At 40.7% G+C, this 10,116-nt stretch overlaps 1 pseudogene; it reads left to right on the top strand.

Annotated features, from left to right (window-relative positions):
• The first annotated feature begins 5,753 nt into the window (after positions 1-5,753).
• Positions 5,754-7,361, top strand: LOC101302524 (annotated as a pseudogene).
• Positions 7,362-10,116: the final 2,755 nt, after the last annotated feature.

Here is a 10,116-nt window from a genome sequence, read left to right as displayed (position 1 = left end):
GAACCCATCGTTGGTTACTCAACAAGTAACAGATCCTCACAGGGGTCAGATTGGGGAGTTGGGAAATGATTCTCCCTTAGAGAGAATTCTATCTTAGGGATGAAGGGAAGTACCACGTGCTTTGTCTGTTGTTGGGGGAGTGAATGCTACATATCTATCTAGGTTGATCAGGGAAGGTCGAGGATGTAATTTGTCACTCTAGCTTAGGGGACTATGAGTATCATGACTACGAGACCCGGATTCTCATATTTGTGTCGGTTTGTTGCCCCTATGGAACCTAGGGTCCTTGACTCAAAAGGTTTAACGGGGATCGAATCAAATGATCGGAGGGGCTCCTTGTTTGCTACTTATTGTGGTACTTGTCTTAACTAGGTCCTTGAGTTTCAAGCAGGAGTTTCAGGTTTCTCAAAGAGCGAGGGCGACTATAGGGATCTCGAGAAATGACAAAGGCAGTTGCTGAGAGTGGTCGTTGGGTTTTGCCTAAGGTGCATGGTTAAACCCCTGTTGTTGACAATATGTTGCAGTGTGTCGTTGTTTTGTTATCTTGGTTGATACGTCTTTCTTCAATGGGTGGTAGAGATTCCTTACCACTCTGATTATTTTTGCTTGTGTGATACGATATTATGATTTATGTGTTGATCGATCGAGGCTTGGTCTTAGCTGATCATGAGTTTAGAAATGGTTGTTGACGTTTGAATGAGCCCTTTTTGTAGTATTGTTTTATAGAAATCGAGGTCACCTTATGAATTGGTTGAGATTTGACCTTAATGGTTTTTTGTTATGAAGTGGTTTAACAGTTATTGAGTGATGATGCATATTCTATACCTGTATGAAGGATTTGTGTGGATTTGATGACTTCGTGATTTATTAACTTAGGAAGTGTAAAAGTTTTGATTTCTATTGAGTGATAATTTTTTTTTGAAAACTTATGGAGTTATAGTTGAAGAACGACAACATGATGCAGATATTGTTTTGAACTGAGTTCACATACATTTTCATTTAGTCCGTGTGTTTTGTTATTCTTAGTGGCGTAGTGGTAAGAGTAGTATGCAGAGCCGTGTTTCACGAGAAGTCTAGAGGGGACAGTGTGGTGTATTGCGTTGGTCTTCTAGGTGTCAAGTCGATTGTTGCTTCTAATGAGTATTGGACAACGTAGTCCGGGTAGTTAAGTTCATGGGTAATGTTCCGTTGTTTTCCTATGAAGTGGTATGACAATATAGTGAGGGAACTTGAATGGCTTGTGGACGCATCAGGACTAGAGTAATTGTTGGGGATTGTGAACCTAATTTTGGAGGGGGAGTTAGCAACACTTGTGGTGGACTAGCACGTTTAAATTTCGGGGACGAAATTTCTTTAAGGAGGGTAGAACGTAATACCCCGAGTTTTTGTTACTAATTTCTATTATTTTTTTGGAATTTATCAAGTTAGAAGTTAATGGGATTCGTGGCTCGAGAGAAGAGTGGGAGTGTTCAGAATGATTATTGGCTAGAAGAGTATTTATCCGAAGGGGCAAAGAGTTGATTTTTTATCAGTTGGGTTTCTCATAAAACTTCCTTCTCCAAAGTTATAGAGCACGGCGATACGAGTTCGTGGGCACGTGGCATGGGAAAAACGGACATCGTGTGAGGAAGTTATGGTCAGTCAAAGTTTTTGGGAAGGGGTATAAATAGGAATTTTTTGGGTATTTTCAAAAAACCCTAACTTAAAAAAAATCAGATTTTTCTCTCTCCCTTCTCCATTTTCGCCGTCAAACTTCTTTCGGCCACAACTCGGCCGTCCGGTGATGGATTTGTGCGTGCTTGGTATTGTTGGAAAGCTCTCACTCCCGTCTTTCTATTCATACTAGCCTCACACCCTATGGATCACTGTGCACAATGCAGCAACGCACGCAAGTTACTGCCTTTATTGGTGGTGAAGCTCCAATCGATTCCGACGACATTGAGGGTTGAGGCTACTCGTTTCTGGAAGTTCTTAACCTTATGAGCATGATGATACCAGCCTTGGAACCTAATTCGAAGCGTGGAGCTTTTGGCTTCGAAGTGCATCTTATTTCTTTCCGGTGACGTTTCCGGCCTTTTTCTAGCTGAATTAGCTTTGGCCACAGGAATGGAAAGTGTTCCATTTGATGTGATCTACAAGTTTGTTGTTGGGAGATTGCCCAGATTTTGAGGTTGTAGGGACTGCGCGTGGGGCCCACTCGCCGCCATCTGTGGTGGCGCGTCCAGCAGAGGTTGGGAGGTCTGTGGTAATTGTAAGCTTTTACTCATCGATACGAGCAAGTGAACATGCAGATTGTAGGTTTCGGAGTTGCTTGAGCATGTTAGGGCTTTTCCGGAATTCGTTTCCTTTCGGTTTCGGTTTATGGAATTTGAATGTAAAGGCTGTTCATGGGGTTCCGGTGACCTTGGGAGGTCTCATAAGAGGATTGCCTCGATGTGGCAATTCTCCGGGTTAAGTTATAATAACTAGTTGATGTAAATGGTAATCACTTGTTTTGTTTGGTCACTAAGTCGAATTGTGTTATCTAGGTGATTGACGAAGTGAGAGTTGTGCTTGTTCTTGTTGTGTGTGAAGATGCAGCGGGAGTTAAAGGTGAGTAAATCTCACTTGGTTCATAATGGAACCATATTTGTCTTATAGTTCATTTATCGTAAAATTGTGAAATCGTTTTCTTGAAAATGAAGTTTTGTTTTAAAACATATGGACTTGATCGACTACGATCCGTGGGGTACAATGTTTGTTTGCATTCATATGCCTTTCTCAATAATAATTTAGAACATGTTTACTATTGTACACTGTATATTATAGCATGCACCTCCCTGCATTTTTTGTTTGAATAAGGATGGCTCTGCTAGGGTTTCCCCGTGCTGGAGCCTCCCTGTAGTAAAACCTTGAATTCGAGTTCCGTTTGCTTCACGACGTCATGGCTGTTCAGCGTCATCCCATATGCCCGTGGTCTTTTCTCGACGAAGGGGCTGCGAAGCCGACGAAATCTTATGCGGCGGCGGCGGCGCAAGCTTCCATCCCAATTGATGATCTGCCTATTCCTGAGATTTTAGATGGCAAGACAACTATTACTATTTCAGAAGAGGGCTATCAATCTGGTTTGGATAATTGTAAACATATGGTAATCAGAAGGGTGCAATTGGGTTTGAAGGATAAACCCTACTCTGCATCAGATCTGTCTCATAAGCTTTCTCTTCTCTGGGGAAGTCTGGGGGCTTGGAAGGTTATTCCCATGGGAAAAGGCTATTTCACGTTTAGCTTCTCTACGGATGAGGATCTCTCTACAGTCTGGGTAAAGGGTGCAATTGCTCTCAAGCCTGGCTTCTTGCGTTTCATGCGATGGGTTCCAAATTTCTCCCCAGCGAACCAACGTAATAGGAATGCTCAGGTGTGGGTGAGGTTTTGGGATCTAGGTCTTGAGTTTTGGGAACCTAGAACCCTATTTGAAATTGCTAATGGTATTGGAGTTCCTGTTAAAGTTGATGCCAACACAAGGGAGAGAAGGGTGGGTCTCTTTGCTAGAATATTGGTTGATATTGATCTCTTTGTTGTTCCACCGCAAGAATTGGTTGTCAAGCGTAAGTGTGGTTCGTCATCTGTTCAGACTGTGGACTATGAAAAGCTTCCAGATATATGTGCTCATTGTGGTGACGTTGGGCACCTTGTTACAGCTTGCAAGTATGTGCATAGATCTTCTGACTCTGTTCCAATGGATAATGAGACTGAGAAAGGCAGAGGTCGATCCCGCAAGCGTAGTAGACGGTCTCGCAAGAACCGTGATCAGCATCGAGTCTCCAAAGTGTATGTGCCTAAAAACCCATCTAATACATCGGATCGAGGTAAGAGCATGATTATTGATTCAACTCCAACCCCCAGGGAAGATTTTGGTGAGGGTCCTTCCTTTGTGCAGAAGTCTCCAGCACCGGTCGGCCAACTAGTGATATCTAGTGTTTTGCCGGAACCGCAAGTAATGGAACCTGTCATCCAAGAAGTGGTGGAACCTGTTGAAGTGGTTGAGCCGAGGGTGAATGTGGCTTTGGAACCAATAGCTAATGTTGAGCAGGATGATGATACTAGGTATGCTATTGATCAGAACGAGCAGAATAGTGAAGATGATGACTCTGCAGGTGGTAGTATGCATGAGCAGTCTTCTGACATTGGGGTTGCTGTTGTTGCAAATTCAGTAACTCGTGTTGATAGCTGGTACGAGGAGACAGAACGAGTTAACATTGGTGATGGTTTTACTGTCGTTATGTCCAGGTCTCAAAAGAGAAAGGCGGCTTCTAAGGAGAATAGGGAAGCCTATCTCCGTCGCTCCAAAGACACTCCTAAATGAGGGTTCTTTATTGGAACCTACGGGGCATTGCTAATGTCCCCACTCAAGATGCTTTGAAACAGTTTGTACGGGCTCACAACCCGGAAGTTTTATGTATAGCCGAGCCTTTCGTTAGCCTTTACATTCAATTCCCAAACATTGTTTTTAGTCATAATGCAACAAAGAGACGTATAGAGACTTGGCTTGCAACTTCACATTATTGAGAAATTATTATAGCATTTTGACCATTACGCTTTCGTCGGATGACAGTGCACTTCATCTTGGTTCCTGAATCCTGATTGTACAGTTCATCTTGATTCAACTTTCATGGCTCTCCCAACTAGAGGTTTTGGTTCATGAGGCTGTTGGGTGCTTCATTACACACTAGTAATATTGATGGGGCATCTGCACTTGCTAGTTTTGTAACATTACTTGGGAAAGAACCAGTTTCTTATGAAAATGATGCCTGCCTGAATGCCTAATGTTGGTATACCCTTCGTATTATTTTGCCTTAATTAGTTTAATAGTTGATTATGGTAACTGATATTTTTATTGTCATGATTTAGGGGGATTCAGAATTGATAAGAAAATTAATAAATTGAAATTTGTTTAATCCTTGTGATTTGAAGTTGACATCTGTTTAGTCTTTGCGGTTTTATTTTAATCTGAATAGTCTTTAAAGTCACAATTTTTCATCCAAATAGTCCTTATGGTTTTATTTTAATCTGAATAGTACTCTTAAAGTCATGATTTTTCATCCAAATAGTCATTCCGACAATTTTCTCAGTTAAAGGCCATAAAGACTATTTGAATGAAAAATCATGACTTTAAGGACTATTCATATTAAAATAAAACTATAAGGACTATTTAGATGAAAAATCATGACTTTAAGTACTACTCAGATTAAAATAAAATCATAAGGACTAAACAAATGTCGACTTCAAATTAGAAGGACTATACAATATTTTACCCAAAATTGATTATGTATGTCCAAGAGTCCAAGACATACTGTTGTTATTGAAAAGAGGTGTGTGTTGTTTACCCAGACTAATGTTTTTGAATTACGAACTAAAATGGCCCGTTCAATTTTCATTCTATGTTACTTTTATGTAGTAAACAAAACCTCAGGGTCCCTCTGGATTATACCATACTTTTCCTGCAACAGTTTTCCTTTTTTTATTATGGATTTCCAACTCTTGTGGTTGAACACTTGCATTTGGGTTCTACCCTAGTGTTCTTTTTAGATTACCCTCATATTCCACCTTCCCTAAATATAAAAACATTCATCTTTGGAAATTCATGTCCAATTGACTAAGAGACGTACTGAGTTTCATCACTTGGTTCAGTAGTTGTGTGTTCATCATATTCATTCTTCATTAGTATATATAAACTGCATTGTTGTGGCTTGCCTATGCAAGACATAGATAGAGAAATGGAGAAGGGTCAACAAAGAGCCTACAGAGCTCACTGCTTGGTCTTACACTATCCTAACCAAGGCCATATCAATCCCATGCTCCAATTCTCTAAGCTCTTAGAGCATAAAGGAGTCAAAGTGACACTAGTTACCACTCGCTTTTTATGCAAGACAATGCACAGGTCAGGGTCTAGTCATGTTCCATTGGAGACGATCTCTGATGGTTATGATCAAGGTGGGAGAGCAGAAGCAGGAAGCATAGATGTCTATTTGGAGAGCCTGAAGAAATCAGGGTCACAAACTTTGGCTGAGCTTCTTGAGAAGCTTTCAAGCTCAGGGTTACCAGTTGATTGTATTGTTTATGATGCATTCTTGTCTTGGCCTCTGGATATTGCCAAGAAATTTGGTATTCTTGGGGCTATCTTCTTCACACAGTCTTGTGCTGTAAACACCATCTACTACCACGTGAAGAATGGATTGCTGAAACTGCCTGTTGTTGAGTTTGAAATATCGCTTCCGGGGTTGTTGACACTTAAGCCCTCAGACCTGCCATCCTTTCTATCTGATTTCGGGTCTTACCCGGCCGCCTATAAACTGGTTGTTGTGGATCACTTCTGCAATGTTGACAAGGCTGATTGGGTCCTCCGCAATACATTTTATGAGTTGGAAGAGCAAGTATATATGAATTATTTCCCTTGTTTCAGTCACTTTTTGGCTTTCATATGATTTGGAGTTTCATAAGCTAATGATCAATGTTGCCTAGACCATATGCATCTTTGCACACATTCTGTATCATTCATATGGCATCTTTGTAGACATTGTGTATACCACGTACATTACTAGATTGATTAATTTTTATCATGAACTATGTAGTCTTAATCGATCAATATTGCTCTTCATATATAGGCGGTTGATTGGATGGGAAAGGTTTGGCCAATGAATGCCATTGGACCAACTATACCATCCCATTACTTGGATAGGCGTCTTAAAGATGATAAAGACTATGGTTTCAACATGTTTAAACCAAAGAGTGATGCCTGCATGAAATGGCCCAATGAACAGACCAAGGGGTCTATAGTTTATGTGTCGTTTGGCAGCCGAGCAGAAATTGAAGCTAAGCAAATGGAGGAACTGGCTTTTGGATAGAGGAGTAGCAAAAGAAAATTCTTGTGGGTTATTAGAGAATCAGAAGCAAGAAAGGTACCGAAATGGTTTGTCGAGGAGACATCTGCAAAGGGTTTGGTGGTTTCCTGGTGTCCCCAATTGGAGGTTTTAGCTCATGAAGCAGTTGGTTGCTTCATTACGCATTGCGGTTGGAACTCCACATTGGAGGCTTTGAGTTTGGGGGTTCCAATGGTTGCAATGCCTCGATGGACTGACCAAAGCACCAATGCCAAGTACATTATGGATGTGTGGAAAATTGGGATCAAAGCTCAAGTTGATGAGAAAGGGATTGTGAGGCAAGAAGTAGAGCATTGTGTAAGTGAAATATTGGAGGGACAGAGGGGAAAAGAAATACAGTGAAATGCTATAGCATTGAAAGAATCGGCTAGAAAGGCTGTGCATGAAGATGGAAGCTCTAACAAGAACATTGAAGAGTTCATTGGATCTCTGGTTCATCGCTAGCTGATGTTGATTGAGGAGCTATCTCATTGTTAAAAATTCTTTCACAAAGAAAATGTGGTTATGTAATAAACTAAAACTGTGCGATTTGATGTGTGTTTTTATTTTGCTAAAGTATATATGGTGGTTTTGCTAACGTACATATGGTGGTTTTGCAATAGATGGTACCTGTCTTTAGGGTTCAGCTGTTGGTATTAAGGCTTGGACCTAACACCAACGTCAATGGCGGAACTTCGAACAAAATTCTGGGGAGGCCAAAATTTCTGAAAGGGCTAATATATACCAAATTCTTGGAATGAATACATAATTATATGCAATTAAACTATAATTGAAGGGGAAATTTGAAATTGCTGTTGGGGGCCACGACACTCCTGTCCCAATTGACGTCCAAACATAATGGTTGATCGATAGTACCAAACCAACAACGTATACACTCAATAGCTAGCGAAGCAAATTAAGAAACAAGAATGGTGAAGCAAAGAACTGTGAAAGGAACTACAAAATCTAGCTAATAATGATGAGCTGTGGAAGCAGAAGTTTCTGGAGGAGTTTGGGTCGGGAGCAGGAGGAACATGTAACTGGAAGTTTCGATTTGCTGGGAAGTGGGAGGATAGGGAGCAACAGAAGAAGGCATTGGTGATGTGGAGAGATCATAATATGCTTGGTTTCATCCCAATGAGGAGTGAGCCAATTCCATTCGCACCTGGTTTTCCTGGAATTATCAGGGATCCTCCAGGTTTCGGTGTCCCTGAGCCTTTCAAACGACTAAGGTTACCATGTTGGGTTATTGCGAAAAATAATCTGTAAAATGGAATCAGAAACTCATAACCACAAATGTAAAATGTAACGGAAATAAAATGATAAGAACACCGAGAATTAACTTGGTTCGGCAAGACAAAGTGTCTACGTCTACGGGACAACAACAACAAAAAATATCTATTATATGAATAAAGGTTACAGTGAGAGAAACACTACTTCAAGACTTACACTTGAAGGGATACACTCTCACACTCTCATCACTTTGTTTTGCTATACACACAACTCTCGACTTGGAGTTTTCTCTCTATCTCACACACTCTTGTATAACACAAGATGAACTCACCGGTATATCAATTGCACCATTGCTCATGCCTTTATATAGGCAAACTTCTTCATGCATTTCCCATGCAAATCCTTCACGTCCATGCATGAGGAAGAGAATTCAAACTTCTTCTTTAATTCAAGCTTCAATGTTTGTATGCACCATCAATGCATCTCTATTCTTTTTGTCAAACATTTCAGCCATCCACGAGCCTATACCTATAGGCTCTCTCATGTATATCAACATATACACAGCACCAACTTTGCTATTCATATAACATCTTACCTCTTGGTTAATTGAATGGGTCTTAAGGCTTCACCGAAAGGTTTTTCACATGTAGTAAACTATATGACATCCTCTTCCAAATGAGGAGAGAAATTTGACCCATCAATCTCCCCCTCCCAACTTAATTGGAGGGATGCTTCATTCTTGATGCACTTATGCAGAAGTCAAACTTCTCTTTTGGTAGAGACTTCGTCATCAAATCCGAACTGTTATTGTCTGTATGAATATTCTTTAGCAGTAATTGTGACATCTTGGATCTTAAGTTAATTTACGGTTATTTACTTTTGTGTTACTTTGACCTTTTACCATTTTGAGTAACCGTTTACTGTTAAAGGACCCTTAGAGTTGACTTTTTGTAGGAAAATTATTTTGGGAAAATTTCTTTAATGATGTCGTAAAGGACGTTAATATGAATCTGTAGACATGCTATACGTTAAAATCGGAGTTCGTATGCAATAGTTATTGTGTAAAATGTAAAGTTACTATTTTGGTCAGGGGGTATAAAAATGGAAACTTACCATTTGAGGTAAGGTAGAAAATCAGATTTCACTCTCTCTCTCTCTCTCCCCTCTCTCCCGCGTCTCTCTCCTCCTTTAGACTTCATCACCGCCGTCCGGCCGAGTTAGGTGGTGAGCTAGGTATCAAATTGAAGGTTGGAACATCCTCTTCAAGTCTAGGTAGGTGGCTGGTCGTGTTGCGCTGCCGTGAGGGAGGAATCACGCTGAGAAGGTACGGCTGTGCGTGGCGGAGTTGTCGTCGGAACTCCCTTTTCTGGCCACCATAGTCGGAGCTGCTTGTCTCGTTTGGAAGCTCTCATCCTATACAACAAAACCTCAAAAAGGTTTCAATCTATCTCAATCTAGGTAAGGAGAATCAAGCATTTGAAATTCTAGGGTTTAAAATTGAGATTTTTACTGTTTGGCTTTGATTACCCTAGTTAGGCTTGAAATCGGACTTTGTGTTAGTTAAGAAAGTTGTTGTGCGTGTTGAGAGGAAAGATTGTGTCAAATTTTGGTGAGCATTGGATGACACGACCCACCCCGAATTTCACCCTGAAACCCAGAGTAAGTCGTGCGGGGACCACCTCCAAGGAAAATTTACTGAAAAGATTAAGCAAATCTCCCTTGCAGATGGACAACCCTAAGTCGAAAATTTCATATTACACTCTTAATTTAACGCTTCTGAATATCACATAATATACAAAAATTCTAAAGTATTCAGAGCTACTAAACACAAGCGGAAGCAAGAAAACACGAGTAGGTTGAACAGGTAACCTACTGATGAAAACTGGCCGAAAAGCGGGTGACTATGCCTCGTCTCCTACTAGATCCAACCCCGAACTCTGCAGACTGGGCAATTTAAAACGAAGGGCCCAGGGGAAAACATTTAATA

The sequence above is a fragment of the Fragaria vesca genome, linkage group LG2 (assembly GCF_000184155.1).
Source record: "Fragaria vesca subsp. vesca linkage group LG2, FraVesHawaii_1.0, whole genome shotgun sequence".
NCBI lineage: Eukaryota > Viridiplantae > Streptophyta > Magnoliopsida > Rosales > Rosaceae > Fragaria > Fragaria vesca.
The sequence above is the reverse complement of the archived record's forward strand: the minus strand, read 5'-3'. Positions and strand labels throughout refer to the sequence as shown.